Source organism: Macrotis lagotis, chromosome 1, assembly GCF_037893015.1.
Source record: "Macrotis lagotis isolate mMagLag1 chromosome 1, bilby.v1.9.chrom.fasta, whole genome shotgun sequence".
Taxonomy (NCBI): Eukaryota; Metazoa; Chordata; class Mammalia; order Peramelemorphia; family Peramelidae; genus Macrotis; species Macrotis lagotis.
In genome coordinates this window covers 613,752,633-613,776,735 of record NC_133658.1, presented here as the reverse complement: position 1 = coordinate 613,776,735, position 24,103 = coordinate 613,752,633, and positions in this window count along the sequence as shown.

The window sequence follows — 24,103 nt, the reverse complement described above, 5'->3', positions numbered from 1 at the left end:
GCAACTCCACAGTTCATCTGATCCAGTAAGCCTTCTGTCCCTTAGAGATGAAATGGGGAGCTATAGCATTATCCCCGGTGTCTGTTTTCCTATCTTTCATCTTCATAGATGAGTATCCCTCTTAGAATGCATTTGGGCTGCCTGAAGGGAGATGATTATATGCCATCAAGCACTTCAAAAATATCAAATTATGGGTCTCCTGGAAATTCCTTTTACCTCTTTAAGGGTACAACCTACGGAATTGTTTTTTGAGGTATGGTTGTTCAAAAAACTTTACTTTCCCCCACTGTTCTCCCACAAACCTGGAACAAAGCAATAACTTTTCACCAGGCCTCCCATAGATTTTCCTCTGTTATCTATCACTTCACACTCTAGATGAAAATGTTTGCTTTCTGTGTCTTTAAGATAAATAAGCTGCCTGAACTGTTTGTACCTATTCCAAAAACTGTTAATAATTCCTCACTCGTCTTCCCCACCCCTTCAAATAAGTGAGTAGTTGAGACCAAAGAACTCCAAATTCTATTTACAAAGAGGTAGCAGGCTTCTCTTTGTGGAGATTTTATTACATGCTGGCACCAAGGAAGGCTTTGGTTTATTGGCCCAAGATGATTTGCAGCAAAATTGTGTCAACATAATGACAGATATAATTAAGTTCGCAATCCTTCCTGATGTTTTGGGAGGAGAGAAAAAGTCTGTAGAGCAATTTATTAGGGTGCTGGAAAATCTGAAAGATTGAGTGACATCATTTCATGTCCAATGTGATTGTACTCACTCAATATGAGGGACAAAACTGAAAGGAAAAGACATTGGGAGGTGATGTCTTATGTGTTGACTTCAGAAAGGATCAAAGTGATAAGAAAGGGACCATATTGGATCTTGATATTGGTCCTTGTTTCAAGAAATGATGTAGTGAATGATATTTTTTTCTAACAACCATCCCTTTCTAGAAAAGCAGAGGCTGCTGTGGCCTTAAGGAAAACACTAAACCTCTATTTGCCTTATTTTTCTCAACCATAAGGGATCATGATAATATCTAGCTTCCAGTTTTGTGAGGATCAAATGAGATAATACCTGTAAATCACTTACCTGGGACATAGTAAATGCTACAGAAAAGTTAGCTATCATTAGCTATTACTATTAGTATTATTATTTCCAGTAATTATTTCTCCTGGAATAGTAGACATTCAATGTTCCCTGTTTTGCAGATGTGGAAACTGAGGTAGATAGAGATTTAATGGTTACATAGAAGTAAGGGTCCTAGGCTGCATTTTTAACTTGTATTCCTGACTCTAGGTCCAGGACTCTATCCACTTCATCTTTCTTATCTTAGTAGATAAAAATGCATCAATGATAAAATGCAATTATCTCCAAATCCTAATGAGATCTCCAGGTTAGATTAAAAGAGGGAGGGTATCCAAGACAGGAAAATCAGGGTGTGGGTAGAGATGGAAAGTAAGAAGAGGGTTAATAGTTGTCTTCTGCTAAGATCACAGACATGGTAGTTCTACTGGGTTTGGTTCCGGTGTCATACTTGTATGATTTGGGGTATTTTGTCTTTCTACCTTTATCTCTGTCTCTATCTCTCTATCTCTCTATTTCTCCTCTCTCTCTTTTAGAAAACTGTCCCACTTAGAAGTATATGGACTACTCATTCTCCCTTTCACTAATGATTTACACAACTAGAATTTAATCTGCTTCATTTACAATTTAATCTGGTTTGCTATCCCCCTTTACAACCACCTTTAGACAATGTACTTGTCTCCTACTCTCAGCCTCAGCCTCCCTGGTCCTAGAGAGATCAGATATACCTGTACCACTAGAACAACCATAAAGAATTCCTAGGGTCCCTTTCAATTTTAAACCTATGATCCAAGGATGAAAACTGAGCCTCAACAAGCTGCTTCTCTGGCAGAGATTCTATCTCTGAGGTTCCCTTTATTTCTTTTATGATGAGAATATGCTGCCCTTTCAAAAAGTTCAGAGTATTCTCTTTTCCCAGTAACTAATAAGAAACTTTACTTCAGAGAAAATGGGTTCTTGATTCACTTTTATTGGGCATTGAATTGGAGCTGTTTTTCCTAGTCATGACAATTGGACTGCACTAAAGCATCCATTTTTTTCCTCTCCTAATGCCCCTTGTAAAGAGTCAGTTTGACTCTTGCTACCAGATGTGTTACTTCTCAACTCTTTTTTTTTTCAAGAGTCAGGGATTACTTCAGTAGAAAAAAAATATGAACAGAAATGTGGATATATAATCAATCTTCTTTATTTTCCACAACCCCAGAGAGTAATCCTGAAACATTTGAAAAAAGAAACAGAATAGACTACTAGAAAAAAAGACCTTAGAACTCACCTAGTCCAAACCTTTCATAAAATAAAGGGGAAAATTGAAGCCAAGAGAGGTAAAATGATTTTATTAAGGTCATGTGGTTAATTAATGGGAGATGTAGAAAGATAATGCATATCTCCTTACCCTCAGTTCAGTGTTTTTTTCACTATACAGAATTGTCAAAATATAGAAAACATGTTTAGAACCACAAAGAAATCATGGTAGGTTGTAAAATTGATTCATTTCTCCTTTAAGATTATAGTAATAGTTAATATTTAATATATAATATTTAATGATTTATAAATCAACATCTATACAAGTGTGCATTTATCTATACACATTCATGAACATTCACAAATATATTTATGCATGTATGTATATGCATATATATCATACACATACTTTTATTTAATCCTCACAATAATTCTGGAACATAAATATGGTTCATTATCCTCATTTCCCAGATGAGGGACTAAGACAGATAGAATTATAGTGACTTAACTATTAGGTCCTGCAACAGGATTCAAATTAAGACCCTCCTGATTCTAAGTCCTGTTTTCTAGTCATCACATTACCTTACTGCCTTCTACTTCTTTAGTCAATACCTACCACATTTCTTGCATACTCAACATGTACTAGAAATCATTAAAAAATTCTATGGAAAGAGACACAAAAGAAAAAGACCATGGACACTTTCTAACACTCCAGGTCATAGATCTATGGGTTTATGTCTAAGAAAGTTTCATGCTTATTTTCTATCAACAACCTTTGACTTCTAGAAATTTTTTATTACTGAGCATGAGTTTCTATCTAATCAAGTTGCTACAGTACAGATGCCTTGTTTACTCCCCTAGATCAGACTTTTGAGACCTTTTACATGGACTATTGCAATGTCACTTTAATTTATCTCTCTGCCTTAAATCTATCTCCTCTCTGATACAGCTTCTACACAGCTGCCAGAGCTTTTTTTCTAAAGAACAGGTCTGACCTGATTACTCTCCTATTCAATGAATGGATGCCTATTGTTTCTAGAATTAAATTCAAACTCTTCCTTGGCATCTTAAAGACCATGGTACAGTAAAACAGACATTGGACATGTATGGCAGAACCCTGATAAAAAATCCTCTGGGGCAAGTCTCTGAACTGTCCCATACTCATCTGAAAAGAAATGTTGAGGGGTGTGAACTATATGGCCTCTCAGGTCCCTTCCAGCTCCAACTATTTAATCCTATAATGATCCCATCATCCTAACTTTCCATACATTTTTCACTCCATACTCTATGGTTCAGCTAAACTTTCTTCACACAGGACCTTCATCTTACATCTTCATGCTTTTGCCCTGACTGCCCTTCATAATTGAATACTTCCTTACTTCCTCACCATATTTTAAAATGTCTTGTTTCCTTCAAAACTCAGCTCAAGGGCCAGCTAGTGGATAGATCACTGGTACTGGAATCAGGAGGACCTGAGTTCAAATCCAACCTCAGACATTTAGTAATTGCTTTCTTTGTGACCTCTGGAAAGTCACTTAACCCCATTGCTTTGAAAAAAAACAACTAAAAAACTCAAGTTCCACACGAAGTCTTTCTTGATCTAGTCAACTGCTAATATCTTTTTCAAAATTAATAAATAAAAAACTTACATTTTATTTTGCATGTAACTGCATATGACCATCCATATCTCCCTTAAATAGAAGTGCTTTTGAGGACACAGTTTTTCATTTTTGTCATTGTTTGTGCTTTGCTTAGTAAAGCGTCCAGCTTTTGTTAGGTGCTTAATCAATTCTTCTTAGAGCAATTAGGTGGAACAGTGGACAAAACAGCTGGACCTGGAGTCAGGAAGATTCATCTTCCTGGGTTCAAATATGGCCTTAGATGCTTACTAGCCTTGGGACCCTAGGCAAGTCATTTAATACTGTTGGCAGGGGCGCAATGGATAGAGCACCAGCCCTGGAGTCAGGAGGACCTGAGGTCAAATCAGACCTCAGACACTTAATAATTACCTAGCTGTGTGACCTTGGACAAATAACTTAACCCTGTTGCCTTGCCAAAAAAAAAGGAACCACAAAAAGACTGTTCACTTCATTTCCTTCATCTGTGAAATGAGCTGGAGCACTTAACCATGATTGCCTTGAATCCAGGGCCACCTCCAGTTGTCATGATTCATATCTGGGCCCTGAACCCAGACAACCCCCCAGATGATCACTTAGCACAGCGCCCACTCACTCAAATCCAATTCATGTGCTTGTCAAAGTATCATCTCTCTGATATCATGGTCTTATTAGAGAATAAAGGACAAATATCAATCATCACAATATAAATAAATCAAATATTTATTGAGCTCCTACTCAATAATTAAATATGTATTATATTCTGTTTGGTTCTATCGATACAAAAAGACCTAAGATATAATTCCTGTTATTTGATATAAATGTATACACAAAAATATACATCATCATCAGTGCTAACATTTATATAACTCTTATTATGTGCCAAGCACTTTATTTCATTTGATTCCTATAACAACCCTTGGAAGTAGGTGCTATTATCATCCTCATTTTACAGATGAGGAAACTGAGGCAAAAAGAGGTTAAGTGATGTGTCCAGGATCACACAGTAAGTGTCTGGGGGCTGGATTTGAATTCAGGTATTTCTGACTCTAGATTCATCCACTGCCACTTAGGAAAGCTCAAGCTGTCTTATACTGCTTTTTTATTTAACCAAGATCACAAATATACAAGACTAAAATAAGATAAATTTGCTCTGGGCTTTCATTGTACCAAGTTCCAAGTAGCCAAGTTTACTCCTCTCAGACCATTTCATCAATCACTAGAAGAGGTTGTTGAAAGATGCAGGGAGGCAGGGAAATCCCAAGTAGATTGTAATAATATATAGGCAATTGAAGATATGAGGAACTGGAATTCGCAAGGGGAGAAATCTCTAAGATTAAGGAGGGGGAAGAAAAGAAAATTTATAGCCTTTTATTGTTTTATTTCAGTCTTGGAGGTTTTCAATACTATCAGATACTTCTTAGCACTAAAAGGAAGACATCTGAAAATTCTCAGAAAAGGGTAAAAGGAGATCTTAAAAGCATTGATCAGAAGTGACGAAAGGCAACCCTACCCACTGTGCCTACCTGATGGTAGATTAAACTTGAGCATAGCTTTGAATTTTAATAACTTAAAACTATTTCTTTCTCCTCCCTGACTACCTTATTATATCACTTTTAACAGTGCAGAAGTGCCCATGAAAGATCTTGGGCAATGTCTCTGATTATATCTTACTATAAATTTTCATCCAAGCAAATGAAAGGACTTAACCACTGATTTCATCAATACTTCCACCAGTGCAAATGAGCACTTTCTCTGAAACCTGTAGTCTGCAGGACATTTGACTTTACATGGCCAACATAGACCAGAACTGAGTCTAGGAAGCCAGGCCTTCCTGGTTTCAAGGTCATGTAATAATGTCATTTTGTCCCAGGTTCAAACAGATAGGTAAAAATATGAAAGATCATATTTACTAGTGGACAGGAAGCTAGCCTCAGAAATGAGACTTGAGCTTAAGTCTCTCCTCTCCTCTAATACTTACTGGTTCTGTGACCCTGGGCAAGCCTTTAATTTCTTAGGGTGCTAAGCAAAATCTCCCTGAATCTCAGTTTCATCATCAACACAATGATAATCTCTTTTGTCCTTTCCCATTTTAAATTTATAATGCTAGTGCTTGCTTCCTCCCTTATATCCATGATACACTGCTACCTACAATCCCAGACATCACAACTATAAACATAGTGAAAAGTAACTCTAACCAGGTAATATCTAATGGGAGAGACCCAGAGTTATTCTGGAAAGAATTAGACTTAGAATCAGAAGACTGAGGTTTATATCCTAATTTCATATTGGAGTTAACTTAATGATATGGACAAGTCAGCAAAGTTCCCTGAGTTTATTTTCTCATCTATAAAATGAGGCCACATACAGTCTTGAAACATTATATAAATATTAAAGTATTATATAATTTTATTATCATTACTCATTCTTCCTGTTAATTCAGTATTTCCCAGGTCATAGATTGGCAGAATGAATAAAACGAGTTTTAGTCAACCCCCTTCTATTTCTCTTTAGATTTGAAGTTCAAGGTGAAAATGCCTGAGGAAGGTAGAATAGAAAAATGATTGAACTTAAAAGGATTAACTGATTGATTCAACATAGTATTTCTGCAACCTACTCTATAATTGAAAGGCCTCTTGCCATGCCTTCTGTCCTTCTCAGACACTCCACATGAGGGGCCATCATCATTCTATTGCAATCAAATCTCCAACCATTTTTATTTTTCATTTTCACCACAAGAGTATTTTGCTATTCAGAAGTTTGAACCTTTTTTTCACCAAATTAACAGGATTGCCATCTTAATGTTCAATAGGAGCTGAAATTCAGAATCTTAGTTCTGCCAATTTATATAAGAAGAGTTTACAATGCTGGCTAGGGTTTTGATGGGTATACTCCATTAAATCCATACCCATTTCAGGAGAGCTCTGAAGCAGAATTATAACTAGGACAAGTTAATGAGCTCTATCCCAAGACACCAAAATTTAAAGGGCACAAAAACTTAACACATGAACTATTTCAGCAATTTTTGAACCATTGATAATAACTAATCTTCCCTCCCACTCAATTGACTTGTCTTCAATATTTCTTGTATTATTTTCACATCATTTATTACAAAATTAATTCAAGGGTACATGTCATGTTACTTTGTCAAGGAATGATTTGTGCTTCTTGCTAGATACTTCTCTAAATTGGGATTGCTGAATCATTTTAAGGGCTAATTCAAATTCATTTTTTGCTCCATGAAAAGTAAGTTCTCTTCAGTTTCATCCCAACTCTTACACCAAGCACAAAGGGTCAGAAATTGGTATTTTCCTGAGAATTTTAGAACAATTGACTGATCATTTCCTCATCTGATTTTCTTATTTCATAAAGATGGTGTGAGATCCTATAATACCTGTAGTTTGATTTAACACAATAAACACTTTCTCCACTGCTTGGTTTTTCTTTAAAGGTCTATGGTTGGAAAAAATGAGGTGGGAAATAATGAAAAAGTTCAGAGTACCCTATCCAGAAATAATAACTACAACCAAAAGGAAGAAAGAGAGATTGACTGACACTTTCTTTTGGAAAAATAATGCCTAAGTGTGCTACATCTAAATATCAATATAACCAATGTTATAAAGGTCTCTGACTTCCCTGACTACTATCTTCAAGGGTGAGAGCCCACAGTTGGGCTTGCTTAACATTCAGGCAACTGACTGACTCATGATTGCCTCTTGTGCCCTTTTGAAAAAGAAGTAAATAAACTGGAATAAAATCCTTACCTATAGCCTTTGAACAAATTGGAGAAATGAAATGATAGCTCCCAATTCACTTAGTCACTGCCTTCAAGAAGATCTCAATCTGATGGGGAAGATAACATGCCAACAACTACATACAAAATATATATTATTATGTAACCATGTGCAACTCTTTTTGATCCCATTTGGAGTTTTCTTAGCAAAGATACTGGAGTAGTTTGGCATTTATTTCTCTAGTAGATTAAGGCAAATGGAGGTTAAGTAACTTGCCCAGAGTCACATAGCTAATAAGTGCCAGGCCAGATTTGAACTCAGATCTTCTTGAATCCAGTCCCTGCACATTACGTATTGTACCACCTAGATGAATTTAGCATCTGACTAAAATAATCAATGTATCATCCTTTTTCTGGCCAACTTTTTTTCTTTTCTCATAATTTTCCCCATCCATATCAAAACTCATCTCACAGTTGAGGTCTTTTGTAGCAAGATTTTACCAAAGTCTTATAGGCTGATTCCCAGTCCTTCTCCTTCTATGAATACTAGCATTTCCATACAAGTGTATGTAAGTTCTTTATTTGCTTGCCTCATCCTTATGTGTATGTGCAACGTTTCTTTTGTCTTCCTTTCTTAGCATACAAGCAAAAAAGAATCAAAAATTGGATTTTAGGACTTAATCCTAATCCCAATCCTACTGTATTTCTCTTACCATCTTGACATCTGAGGAACTAAATTCTCAAGACTTCAATGCTTAACTAACCCATTTGGTGGGAGATTCTTATGGGGTAAAGCAGGCCTTTTAGGAGAAATAGGAAATAATCAAGAGAAGGAAGATATCAAAATTAGGAGAGATTGGGAAAGGCTTATTATAGAAGGATCTTAAATGGGACTTAATGGAATCCAGGGAAAGCAGATGAAGAACATTACATGTATGAAGAACAGTCAGTATAAACACCCAGATACAGAAGGAGCACCTTATTCAAGGAAGAGTAAAAAATATAATATGACTGAAGAGTACTTGAAGTTAGGGGTGGAGGGAAAATAATGTATAAGAACAGAAAGATATTGTATTGGAGAAGGACTTCGAATGACAAAGCCTGGATTTTATATTTGATACTTTAAGTTGACAGAGAATCACTAGAACTTATTAAATAGGGATACTATCCCTAAATGTTGGTACCAGGAAGTGAGTTCCAGTATGGATGGGCAGGGACCAGAGTTTCATCATTGCTCTAACTAAAACTCATGGCAGTTTAAAATCTGGCATGAAATTGGTGTGATATTGCCATGACATTACATGACATTCAAATGATGTGACTTTGGATTTATCTGACAAGAAATTGGTGTGATATTTGTGTGATATTGGCATGACAGCACTGTATTTAATGTTGATGTCACATTAGCATGATGTTCCATGACATTGGTGTGGTGCTGGTACAACTGGCATGATGTTATGTGACATTGATATGATTGTATTTTGTCTTTGCACTGACATGGCATTGGTATGTGTCTGTATGACAATGGTGTGTTGTTTGCACTACACTGGCATGATGTTTGTGTGGTGATTGTATGACAATTTGTGATGCCTAATATTGACATGATCTTGGTATGATGTTACCATTGATCTGATGTAGACATGAGTATGTGGCATTGGCATGATGCTTGATATTGGTATGCTATTACCATGGTGTTTTCATGATATTTATGTGATGTTGGTATATCACAGGGGGAATGGGGTCAAAACAAGTCAGACAACTGAACAACAGCAATCAGAACATGAAGGTCACAATAAACTAGTATTTTTTTTTATTTAAGGCAATGGGATTAAGTGACTTGCCCAAGGTCACTCAGGCAATTATTAAGTGTCTGAGGACAGATATGAACTCAGGTCCTCCTGACTCCAGGGCTGATGCTCTATCCACTGCACCACCTAGCTACCCCAACAAACTAGTATTTTAGAAGAACCATAATTTAGAAAGCTGTGGTCCCAGGCAAACACAAATTTGTAATATTTGTTATCTTTGATTTTACCTTAGGTTAGCTTTCTCTGGTAGAAATTCTGGATCAACCAACGAGCTTTTATTTAATTGTTAATAAGCTCTAGACTCAATCCCAGACATGAGGTTGTAAATAAAATGGTACTTCATTTATATTAATTTTATTATTAATTATCAATATACATAATATATTTATAATCATAATAATTAATTTACATTAACTTAAATTAAAATAACTGGGACCCAAGTAAGTATGTAGAGAATAAATTTAAAGAAAATCAATACATGGTAGTTTGAGAAGAGCAGCTGATGAGGGGACCATGAAAGTCTTCCTTTAGGCATTGATGCTTAAAAGAAGAAAAGGATTCTGTGAGGCAGAGTCATTGTGGAACAGGAGATACAGCCAGAACCTGGTTGAAAGTAGAGTATCTTCTCTTCTAAATAAATTATACTAGAATGTGAATGGCATTAAAAAACAAGACAGAGGAATTAGGTAACTCTATCCTAGAGACAATAGGGAGTCACTGGAGTCTATTTTTGAGTAGAGGATCAACACTGTAATCAGTTCTGGGTTTAAGGATAGTCTCTTTAGCTCTATTTAGAATAGATTGTAAGGAAGCTCAAGACAAGAAGTAGAGAAACCAATCAAGAGGTCTTCACTATCATCTGTATGAGATTATGTTGTTTGACAATGTAAGTAGAGAGAAGGAATAGGATGGAGCCCTCTTTTATTTATCAAGACCCTTGGGGAACATTCTGCTTCATTCTTCTCTAGAAAAGACTCTTGACTCTCCCAGACTTTCCCTATAATTTCCCATAAATCTCATCACCCTGGAAGCTGTAATTACCTTCCTCCCCTGCTGGCTTTCCCTATGGTTGCCCATTTCCTTCTAGAATACTCAGGCAAGTTTCCTTCTCATTCCTCCTGCTTCTCTGAGCCTGACTTTCATCTTCCTCCCAACCACATTCCTAACTCCTTTTACATATTGTTTTCTCCCTTTAGAATGTTAGCTCTTTTGGGACAAAGTGCTATTTCTTTAGCACTATATCTGGCATATAGAAAGTATTTAATGCTCTCCGACTTGCCTTGGCTTGGAGCTCAGGGTAGGAGTAGAGGGAATGGACACTGATAAAAGTTTAGCTCTCCTAAATTTCACAAAGTTAAACAAAGGTTATATTAACTGAAAGGCATGGTGTGTTTAAAAGACTACAGCTCGTTAGATGGTGCCCAGTTTCCACAAACAGATTAATAAAAGGTAAATTGTGAGATGTATTTTACATGCCCCATTAAACCAGTGGGATTAAGTTTGCAGAAAATATAATTACTTTTTGATATGACTAAAGCACAAAAAGTTCAGTCAAATGAAGTACTCTGTCCTAATTTATGGGCATACCCAGGAATCTCTCAGCAATTAGCATCTTGACGTCAAAAAGTTTAATATATGATAATGCTTGGAAGTACACAGTCCTGTAAATCATTGCAACTACTGGTTTAAGGATATAAACTTTCTCCTGAATGATCATTGCCACATGGCTTTCTCCACAAGCCCTTCTTCCTAGATCATTTTTAAAGATGTTAACCATTCATGCTGGGATTTGAAACTTTCTTTACTTCTTTTCAGGAGGTCTCAGTAGTGGAAGCAGATGGTTCTGGAAGAGCAATTTTTTGGGATCACCTTGGCAAAAGGGCGGTCCAGGTCTGCAGCTAAGTCACATGAAGAATGATGAAAGTGTTAATTACCTGGAACTCATAATCAGGTGTGAAAACTAATTAACCTTTGGATCTTTTCACAGAAAGAAAGATCTGGGCATAATTATCATGATCAAGCTTGGACCTAAAATAAAGGAGAAAATGCACTTCCACCCCCCTTCCTCCTCTGGGAACACTGAATATTGTTGTTATGTTTTTTTCTCCCTTTCCAGTTTTTCTACAAAAGATGACTTTCTGGTGAAAGCGGTGAATAGTGACCTATTTAGAAATGAAGATAATATAAAAATGAAATACATCAATAAATAGAAATATGCTATATATATTTTTAAAAAATAAATGCTATAAAAAACAGAAAGGAATTTCAGAAGTCATCTTAGTCTACCCCCTCATTTTGATCTCATTTAGTACTGTACTTGAAATCAAAGGGTCCTGATTTCTCATCCTTCCTCAGTCATTTATAGCAGTGTGCTCCTAGACAGGTCACTTAACCTCTCTTAACTTTCCAGTTTCTCATCTTTAAAATTCTAATTGTATAACTTACCTCCCTGGATGAGGTTCAAATGTAATAATATATGTTTAGGTGCTTTGCAAAACCTAGAAACTCAGTCCCAATCCTCTTCATCCTCAAACCACAAGAAATGACACTACAACAAAGAAAGGGTTTGTTTTTTCTTTCCAATTATCAAGTCTTTAAAAGTCAATTCAGAAGAGAACAGATGAACAGAAATTCTTTGGAAAATCAGATTCTAAGAAACTGAATTTTCTGAATAACTGTAAATTGTTTTTTTTAATATAAATATTTTCCATTTCTTAAAAATCTCTGTTATATTTTCATTTTTAGGGGTTTTTTCCCCAGGCAAATGGGGTTAAGAGGCTTACCCAAGGCCACACAGCTAGGTAATTATTAAGTGTCTGAGGTCAAATTTGAACTCAGTTACTCCTGACTCCAGAGTTGGTGCTCTGTCCACTGTACCACCTAGCCACCCTTCTGTTATCTTTTATAAAACAGTGGTTGAATGTGTTGGACACTATTTCATTTAATAAGTTCTTGCTTGAAGTCAGTTTTAGAGAAAAATATTATCCCCACAAATAAATTAGTCTACTACCTTGTGTCAAAAAACAAAAGCTATGTGTGATCTTTCTTAACTGACAGAAAATTCAGAGTCAGAGCTATTGCCTAAATGTTGCAATATAAACTCTGAAAACATGTATTCCTTTTTCTTCTTTTGATGTTCTTTATTTCATTCCCAAAAATGTTATCTTGAATTGTGTTTTCATCTATCTGCAAGTTGCTTCCAGTTCTTAAAGAAGTTGGCAGGTACAAATTCAGTTCAATCATATGAACTATTTGTGCTCGACCTGTAGTAGAGCCTTCCAAGCTTGTATTGGTCTGATCAACCACAGATGAAAACACTGTATCTTGACCCTGATATAGTGATGTCACTTTAATAGTTTTTCAGCAGGAACAACCACTCATATAATCTAGCAGTAAGTATTGTACTGAGAAAAATGCAAAGCTATGGAGCTTAATGACCTGAGTTGGAATAGCCTCTCTGACTTTTACTAACCATATGACTTTAGACAAATCACATAACCATTTTGGGCCTCAGTTTCCTCATTTACAATATGAGGGTATTTGACTACATGAATTCTTTTAGAGTTACACCTATACCTCACATGGAATCTGCAGTCTACTTGAAGTATTGTTACTCGCCCACTAATCACTAATTAGAGAAAAAAAACAATATATGGTATGAGGATATGGTCAGTCAATGAACATTTATTTTGTGCCTACTGTATACCAAAAATTATGTCAAATGCTGGGGACACAAAAAGAGGCAAAAGACACTTCCAGCCTTCAAAGAGTTTACAGTCTAATGGAGAGACAACAAACAATTATGTGCAAGCAAGTTTTTTTTTACAAAATAAATTGAAAAAAAAGAAAAGAAAAAAAGAAAAAACTAAATAAATTCAAAATGAATGGAATGGCACAAGAAAGAATTAATTGGGAAAAGTTTCTTTTAGAAGATGGGATTTTAGCTGTACTTAAAGGAAGCTAGGGAGGCCAGCAAACAAATAAGAAAGAGGAAAGCATTCTAGACTTGGAGGATAGTCAAAGAAAATGCCCACAGACAAGAAATGTCTCTTATTTAAGGAACAGCAAGAAAACTGATGTCATTAAATTAAAAGATTATATGTTGGGATATAAAGTATAATAAAATTATCAAAGTAGAAGGGAGTAAGTTATGAAGGGTTTTAAATTACAAAGAGATGATTTTGCATTCTATTCTAAGGCGATAGAGAGCAACTAGAGTTAACTGAGCAGAAGGAGAGAGTGGTAAGACTTGGATTTTATGAAAATCATTTTGGAATCTGAATGAAGGATGGATTGGAGTAGGAAGAGAATTGAAACAGGTGGACCCATTAGCAGGCTACTGAGATGATGAGGGTCCACACCACAGGAATGGCAACCTCAGGAAAGTGAAGAAAGTATACTGAAGATATGTTACAAAAGTGAAATGAATAGGTCCTGGCAACAGCTTAGACATGGAGGATAAGGAAGGAGAAATAGAATTTGAAGATGATACACCTAGGATGTGAGTCTGAGTGATTCAGAGAATAGCAGGAATAAGAGACGGGGAGGGCTTAGAAATATAATGATGGTTCAGTTTGGGATGTTGAGGATAAGATGTCAACTGGACATTCAGTTTGAGATGTCAGGAAAGTGGCTGTAGATGCAAGATTGGAGGTCAAATAAGGGATAGGTAAATTTGATCATTGTCCCCATACAGATGGTAATCAAATACATGGAAGTTGATGAAATCACCAAGTGAAGTAAAATAAATAAAAGGGCCCTGAACAGAATCCTATGGGACACCTTTAGTTGAAGGACATGATCTGGGTGAGAATTGTGTGTGTGTGTGTGTGTGTGTGTGTGTGTGTTTGTGTGTGTGTGTGTGTGTTTTGAGAGAGAGAAACAGAGAGACAGGAAGACAGAGAGAGAGAAAGACAGAGAGAGAAAATGAGAATCGTCAGATAGAAAAAGAATCAGTAGAGAGTGATGCCTTGAAAACTTACACAGAAGAAAATATTGAGGAGGAATGACTTATAGGGTCATAGAAATAACAAAGAATGAAGACTGAAGAAAGGTCATTGGATTTGGCAACTAAAAGATCATTGTTAACTTTGGAGAAAATGATTTCAATGGAACAATGTGGTCAGAAGCCAGATTTATAAGGAGTTGAGAAAAGAGAGGAGAGAAAAAGGAAGCATTATAGATGACTTTTTAAAGGAGTTGAACCACAAAAGGCAAGAGAGAAATTCAATTAAATAGAAATTGAATTCAAAATAAAGAAACAACTTTTTTGCTGAAAATCTAAAGTGAATTTCCATTCTCCTATCCATGTACAAGTCTAGCAAATGTATGTAATCATCTATTCCTGACATTTCTTGCTGAGTCTCAGGGTTGTCCTTTCAAGTTTAGTGTTCACCAGTCAGAGATAATGATGTAAAAGGAGTAGCTTGGGCAGATTGTAACCTGACCCCAGACATAATCTAGATTTATTTTGCTTATTTTCCTAAATGAATAAATCTTCTATCAGTTTATTTTTTGATAATTTTGATGCTCTTGAAAGCTGATGGGAGTAGCTAAGAGAAAGCTGGTTGAGTAAGCTAGTTAATTAAGTTCCAATTAATTTGAAATATTACTCTACTTTTTCCCTGGACTGATATACATTTTTCTTTTACCAATACAGATGAGCACCTTCTCTCCATTTTACTTATTTTTGTTGTTGAGTCATTTCTCTTTGTGACACCATTTTGAGTTTTCTTTACAACGATATCAAAGTGGTTTGTCCTTGTCTTCTTCAGTTCATTTTACAAATGAAAAAACCATGGCAAATAGGAATAAGTAATTTGCCTAGGGTCATAAAGCTAGTAAGTTCTAGTAAATGTCTATGTCCAGATTTGAACTCAGGTTTTCCTAACTACAGGTTCATAACTCTATTCACTGTACCACCTAATTGTTCTCCTGTTTATCAATTATTTAATAATAATATTCTCTACTTGCATTGAACTGTTCAAAAATAGATATTATTAAATTTGAGTAAGGTCTGTATTATTTATTTCCATTTTGCAGAAACTGAGGTTCACAGAAAGTAAATAATTGGCTCATCACACAGTTTTATTAAATGATATTCTCAGGAATTGAGCACAGGTATTCTAACTCTAAATTCAATGTTATGTCTATTAAACCACTCTTTTATATCTAAGGGGTATATTTTTATATATGAGAATGGGAATGAGGACAGAAATGGGAATGAAGACTAGTCTGTGGAAACAGAAAAGCAAGATCAGTTTCCAATGACAGTCATAGAAATATGCTTGTAGGAAATATCCTTCCATTTCACAATGAAAGAAAAAGCAGGACTCCCTCTTTGGATTTTTAATAAGCACCTATTAAACCAGTCACCTCCTGTGACTATAAATTTAAAGAATACATTATCAGACAAAGAGCAGGGAAGTGGAAATAATTCCCTCTGAAATAATTAACAGTATATAATTCAAAAAATGTTATTCAATTAGTAGCACTAATGATAATAAACTTACATATCATTTCACATTTGCAACATATGAGCTATCTAAATCATGCAGAACTGGTGGAAGAAACAGGAAGCCAAAAAGGGATTCATCAAGGTCACTGTTTACTCTGATCAAAACATAAATCAATGTATTTCCTAGATTTTCACCCAAGGTGAGGACTAAATAGAACTAAAATGAACCAAAGGAATAAACTAAGAATTCTACTAAGGAAACAAAATCAGATTGTTTCTGCTCCAGTACAATGATTGTATTTATGTATATATGACAAAAAATGTGGCAAAATCCAGACCTTGAGCAAGTACCATGTTTTAGACAGTTTCCAATAAATCACTATTTGACATTAAACTACAAATTAAGTCATTAGGAAATTTAAACTAGTTGGAAGAAGCATAAACTATAGTGATAACAAATAATTCTTTGAAAACCAGTTGCATAGTGATTAGAGAACTAGTCTCAAAATGAGAATGACCTTGAATCAAAGCTTGGACCTAACACATACTGACTGTATGACCATAATTAAGTCTTTTAACCCCTTAATTGCACCAGTCAACTCTAAAAGTATATAAATTGCAGACAAATTGCTTATTTGTATCAATGAATAGAGTTTCCCTACTGGGAGGCTCCCAGGCTAGTGAAATCATGGGCCCTACCAAAAATAATAATAATGATTGTAATAATGATAGTAGTAATGATTCCTTATATTGTATAACATTTTATAGTTTGTAAAACATGGTCATGTCTTTTAATTTATCTGAGTTTTATAAAAATTACTGCAAGGTAAATAGGACAAATATTAGCATTCCCACTTTGCAAATGAGGAAACTGATTTCTATGAGATCAATTGATTTGCAAAAGTCAGTGTTTTGTCCTTCATTTTCGAAGACCACAACATCAGGAAGGTGATGCCATGACAATCACATGAATTGAATTTGGGTGAGAGGGTGCTGTGCTGTCACCAGCCTCATTTTATCCTCCAAAGCCATCTGGGTCCAGTGGCCAGATATGAATCAGGATGACTAGAGATGGACCTGGATGCCTGGCAATGCCCAGGGTCACACAGCTAGTAAGTGTCAAAGAGTACAGACTCAAACCTGAATTTTAAGCCAGGTTTCTAGCATATCATACTACCTCAAAAGAAAAAATGTGATGTATAACCTAAATCATCTTACCTACCATTTTGGGAAGAGTAGAGGTGAGGGAGGGAGAAAACTCAAAATCTTGTAAAATTGAATGCCAAAAAATTATCTTGACCTGTAATTGGGAGGAAAAAAATAAAATACTATTAAAAAAAGAAAGAAAAATAAGAGCAGCAATATGAAGTGGTGGCAGAGCACTGTGCTAGGAATATATGAACTTTGTGCAAATCTCTTCATTTCTGGGAAACACATTTTTTTTTCCACTGGAAATTGGGGGTAATAATATCTATACTACTTCACTTAGTTGTGGAAGAAAGTGCTATGTAAATCTATATAAGTACTTTTAAAGTTCAAACTGGTCACACATATTTTGATTTCACATGATATGAAATTAAAATTGTGTAAAAAAACAATTGACTGGAGGATTTCATTATTTATATTAATCGGGACCTGGTTTTAATGAATTATTTTTTTTGCAAGGCAAATGGGGTTAAGTGACTTGCCCAAGGCCACAAGGTAATTATTGCCGAAGGTAATTATTAAGTGTCTGAGACCGGATTTGAACCCAGGTACTCCTGACTCCAGGGTCGGTGCTTTATCCACTATGTCACCTAGCCACCCCTTAATGAGTTATTATTATTATTATTATTATTATTGTTATTAACCTACATTTTATCCACAAATTGATCTTTCCTATGCTTCCACAATTCCTATGCCATGGCCAATAATGTCATAAAATGTCTATTTCTACCTCTCTGTCTCTATCTGTATCTCTCACCTGTTTACATTTTTCCTTTTCTCCGTTGCTCCATGTCTGACTGTGTATGGATATGATGATATCTCATTCAGTGGCACCACTGAATGCATTTCTGTGTCTTTCTAGTTCTGTCTCTCTTTCTTTCTTGGTCTTTCTTTTTTTACAATCTCTATCTTTATCCAATAGTTTATACATGTTCTCTGCCTCTGTGGTCTGTCTCTATCTCTGTCTCTCTCTGTGTATCTCTGTCTCTGTCTCTATGTCTTTCTCTCTCTCTCTTCTTGTCTCTCTCTCTCCTTCTCTCCCTCTGTCTCTCTCATGAAAACAGGACCCAGTAGAATATGATTAATTTAAGAGCATGATCATGTGCTCTGGTTAAGCCAAGTCTTTTGAATTTAGTTTACAGAATCTTTTTCTCTCTCTAAGTCTATCTCTGGTTCATTATTTCTTTATCTAACTCTTTTTCTTTATCTCTCTATCAGACCATCTGTCCATTGTTTCTCTATATGTGTGTCTCTTTTTATCTACATTTTTCTTTATACTTCTTGCTCTCTCTATCTTTTCTTCTCTTTTCCCCAACTCTGGACCACCACCAACCCTTACCTTTCATTTAAAAAGGCAAGCAAGAAATTAAAACAGAACACACCAACCAAATGACAATAGTTTGAATAAATTTAACTATAGCAAGCCCAAGGATGCAGTAAAATATAAATGAGTGATTGGGGTCAAGACCATTCTCCAGATGTTTCAGTGAATGCTTGGATATATAGGAAATAATAAACAGGTTGGCTTCTGGCAAATTTGACGCCAATTCACTGCTGAAATATTGATATTAGAATACAACTCTTCAAGAATATTCCCACAAAAAAGTCTTGGATTATTCATAAAGAATCTAAGTAAAATTCAGAATGTATTTTTCTAGCAAGCTAATAAATAGTGTTCATGGAAAGCCAAAGGGTACCTGACCACCCCCCCCCAAAAAAAAACAGAGCAACAGATGTGAATCATTTATGTATGATTTTATTAGTAACAATTTCATTAAATATACTTTCAGAGGAATCAATCCTAAGAACAATTATCATTTCTCTAGTCTCTAGTAACAGCCATATCAATTTATATGTCTGTATGACGGAACTTTGACATGTGACCACTTAGCAAAGTTACTTATTAAAAAAGTTCACAAGTCAATCACCAGGCTTAAACAGTGTAGGAGTTCAGCATAGCACTATTTTCTACTTTATTGTCTTTTTTTCTGCCTCATGAGTCTCATCTCACCATTTCACTCAACTGGTTTTTAATTTCCCTGAGGGCAGGGCTAATAGCATAAACTCTGGTACTCTTCCCTTCCTTTCCTTGCCTTATCAATAAGACATGGCTGGCCATACAGTAGATGCTCAGGAAAGACTACTGATTGATACTCCTCAATGAGGAGTAAAGAGATGCATAAAATAACCTAAAAATATTAGAATTAAGACATAAATGAATTGCCATTAAAAACATCAAAAAATGTATGACCTATCAAGGAAGAGGACTGGTCATATGCTGAGATTGGAATTCATGTTGTATTGGTGCCTTTACAATGTTAACAGATCTAAAAGGCTTCAATAACATTCAATGCCCTTCCTATGGAGAATTTGAGGGAGAATATGGGCAAGATTCAAAGAGCCTGAGAAGACATGATGAGCTGCCAACTGTATCTCTGGAGAATGTACTCATATTAAGGCCATAGAGTCATTAAAGTATTGAGGAAGCATGAAGCCCCAGTGCAGAAGATAAACCCTAGAATTCTGGCCCAGCCTTTGTAAGCTTACATATGTTGCTTTTACAGTTCAGGGAAGTATTTAATAAAAAATCTGTGCTAAACCAGGTAGTAGGAGTAATACTCTAACTCAACCACCCTTCTCCCATACAAGTTAAATTGTTTTTTCCTCTAAAGCAGGTATGTCCAACTGAAGGATCACAACCCATATTTGGCCCTCAAAGTCCATTCATGTGCACATTGTTATATTTTATCATAATGCTCATTGGATTTATCATAATGCTCATTGAATATGCCACTGTAGTCATAAATAAATATTAGATCCTATATGCAACCTTTGACAAGTTTTGTTGGGCAAAGTGACATAGAAGGGGTTTGATTCCCATGTTATAAAGGTATTGAAATATTTTTTGAGACTTTTTTGGTTCAGGAGACTCAACTTGGTTGGCTCAGCCTACTAATGTTACTTTTTCATCACTAGAATACAAAAGAGGGAAGAATCAGAAGAACTCTGGTGTTTGACAGGTAGAGCTTGTCTCAACTGAACCAACTAGAAAAGTCTAAATGTTTATCTTTTATAATCTCCTTTTTCTGCTATATGTAAGCAAATATACTTTATAAACTGCTAAATGCTCTAGGAGTATCTTATTGTGTTGCAATAAAGAACTTAAAAATACCAAAGGGATTGTCCTGCTCTTTATGAAAAATATGGTTTTGAAAGACAAAAGATCTTGACCATAATACTCTTTCCCATCTGTGACATTGAAGGAATGGTGCCTAGCTTTAGCATCCCTTCTATAGTAAGTGTTTTCTAGAACATGAATGAAGCTAAGCATTAGTCTTGAGATCTCCCTCAAAGTTTTTCCCCAACTCAAACCATCTTCCACATAGCTCCCAAGGTAGTTTTCCTAAAGTTCAGATCTGATCATATAGCTCAGTAAATATCCAGAAGTTCCTGTTACCTCTAAGATTTAATATAAATATCACTGTTTAGCATTCAAAGCTCTTAACAACCTGGCTCCTCCTAACAAATCTCTTTTCTTCCATTTCCATGCACACTATAGTCTAGCCATATGGCATAGACACTCTATGAGTCTTCCTCTCTTCCTCTCCTCTCCTCTCCTCTCCTCTCCTCTCCTCTCCTCTCCTCTCCTCTCCTCTCCTCTCCTCTCCTCTCCTCTCCTCTCCTCTTCTCTTCTCTTCTTTTCTCTCTCTCTCTCTCTCTCTCTCTCTCTCTCTCTCTCTCTCTCTCTCTCTCTCTCTGTGTTATTGTACAGTTGTCTTGTCTGACTGTCTGTCTAATACCTAACTATCCCACAATGTTGTTTTCAGACTCATTTGAGATAATGCATGTAAAGCTCTTAGCAAACCTAAATGTCATTTATATTTCCAGGTACTCTAAGTGTATGAGGATAATCACTCAATACCCAACCCCACACACAAGCACAAACACTCACACACACCATTCCCCATGCAAATCTTGGCTACCCTCAACATTAAAAGAAAAAAAAGAAAAAATGCTTTGGAAAGAAGATAATACCAGAAATTAGAAGACCAAAGTCCTCATTTTAGTCTTTCCTTACTACTGATGAGAACTTATTTAAGCTATTTCCCTTCAAAATTGTAAAGTTTAAAATAAATAAATTTACAAAAAAACAAAGAGGTAGAAGGTCCACAGGGGTTGCACATCACACTTTTTAACATTTTTTCAATGTATTGATTGGTTGTACTGATTATATATTTTTGTCTTTAAAAATATTATTTGTTATAAAGGATGGCTCTAAGGGAAAGAGAAAAGGAAGCAACTCTGGGGAAAACCATGATAAAGGGAAATAAATAAACCATTTCCAAAAATAATATTTCCCCTCCCTGACCTTCCTCATTTATTAATAAAGGAACACTCTTTCTTAGTCATTGCTTAACTCCTGAAATTGTTGGGAAAATCAAATGGGAAAATGAAATAAAAGAGTTTTGACAATTTCAGAGTCCTATAAAAACATAATGAAGTTCCAGTGAATGACTGGATTTGATTAATGGAAAGTATTTCTACAGCACTTTAAATTATGCAAACTTTGGGGGCATCTAGGTGGCACAGTAAGATAGAGCACTGGCCTTGGAGTCAGAAGGATGGGAATTCAAATCTGGTTTCAGACCTTTGACACCACTGTGTGAGCTTGGGCAAGTCACTTAACCCCAACTGCCTCACATCCAGGGCCATCTCCAATCATCCTGATAATTGATCACTGGACCAGATGCCTGAAGGAGGAAGTAAGACTGGTGACTTAGCACAACACCCCCTCACTCAAATGATATCATGGTTTTCTTTGAGAACAGGGGAGAAGTATCAAGTTTTGCAAAGCACTTCAAATTTTTTTTGAAACCCACACTCTAAGAAATAGGTACTATCTTTATTCCTATTTTACAGTTAAGGAAACTGAGATTGAGAGAAGTCTAATGACTTGCTAAACAGAGGTAGGATTTGAACTCAAGGCTTCCTGATTTTAAGTCCAATGCTCTATCACATAAGCCATCCAGCTGTCTCTGGGATTAGTGATTTAGGAAACAGAGGCAAAAATGAATAATACCAAGATGGAGAAGAGGGTCTAACCAAAATGGATGGATAAAACACCAAATATTCTCATTTTGAGATGTGTGTGTGTGTGTGTGTGTGTGTGTGTGTGTGTGTGTGTGTGTGTGTGTGTATAATGATGAAGAATAGAGGATTGGAGAATGGGGGAGTAGTTCTATCCACAAGGATAAATGAGAGTTAATTTGCTTCAGGATAATCTGAAGTCTTCAGAGTCTCTTTACCAAGTCAGCTAATCAGATCCCATTGAATGTGGAAGTAAGTTTTGTATAATGGAGGATATTGAAGATATTCGAAAAAATGAGAAAAAATAAAGTATGTGTTCTATTAAACATTCCTTTAATATGTTTACATTAAAATAAAGGAATTCATTTAAATATTTACCATATAATATAAGACTTTTTAATAAAAAAGTAGCCCCCAATATTGTCTTAGGAAAGCAATAATCATTCCAAATGGTCACCTACATCATTTTTAATGTATACAAGTGGTGCCTTCAATACAAGAACATCACAGCCAAAGATGCCATAATGAGAAAAAACAGGCACATTATGCCCACAATCTATTTCATTATTATGATTGCTTTGCAACTATTCCACATTTGGAGAGAACATCTCTCATCTTAATGTCCAATCCTTCTGTTTCAGGCCCAGATATTGTGTTGGAGGCAATGGAACAAAAATAGCAGGAAACTAATATAAGTCTCTCAAACTTTCACAGATCCATCAAATTCTGAGAATCACAGTAAAGAATTGTGGGTATTTCTAGCAGCCTTTGCTGACTGTCAAGAGTTGGAAGGCTGAGGGGGAGGCTAGGTGGCTCAGTGGATAAAGCACTGGCCCTGGAGTCAGGAGTACCTGGTTTCAAATGCAGTCTCAGACACTTAATAATGACCTAGCTGTGTGGCCTTGGGCAAGCCACTTAACCTTGTTTGCCTTACAAAAAAAAAACCTAAAAAAAAGTTAAACAAATGTAAGTTTGGTGATTATGTATTTTTAAAATGAATGACTACTAATATTACCTCAATCATATAGAATTTCATGAAATTATTATCATTTAAATGAACCTTCTTACAATAAAAAATTGGACATCAATCAATGAGTCTAACCTTATTTTGCAGGTGAAGAAACAAAGTCTCAGATAAGATAATCCAAGCTTATACAGCTAATTAACAATTAGTTCAGGATTTGAATTGAGATATCCTGATTCCCAGTTCAAGTTTCTGTATATTACACCATGCTGTATCCCATGGTTCTCCATTTATAAGATCATCAATTGTAATGAATAAAGGACTTTTAAGATCATTTAGTAGAATTCATTTTATAGATGAGAAAAATTGAGTCCCACAGAAATGAAATGTCTTGTTCAATGTCACACAATTAGTTAACAGTAAATTTGTTATTTGAAACCATGCAGTCTGATGACAAAATTCATTTTTTTTGTTTACATTATTGCTGATGAAATTTGGGGTCACCAAATAGAAACAGAGCTCAAGGGTTACTAAAAAAATGAAGGAAAACACATGCTCCCTGAGATTTAAAATTGCTCAGCATTTATTACAAATTAGTCTGTGTGTGTGTGTGTGTGTGTGTGTGTGTGTGTGTGTGTGAGAGAGAGAGAGAGAGAGAGAGAGAGAGAGAGACAGCCCTGGCCACATGGCATGGGGGCTAGCTTGGGAGCGCATGAACTAGGAAGAAAAAAGAGAAAGCTATCCTTGCAGATAGCATCCAAGAGAATCAGAAAGCCCAGAAGGGGTGGCACTTCTTTTTATTTTTTAGAAAAGTATTTATTTTTTTTCAGTCATATGCATCTGTATATTTTCAGGTTACAAAATTTGCTTCCACCCTCCCTTCCCACCTCCCTCTCCTCAGCAGCAAAC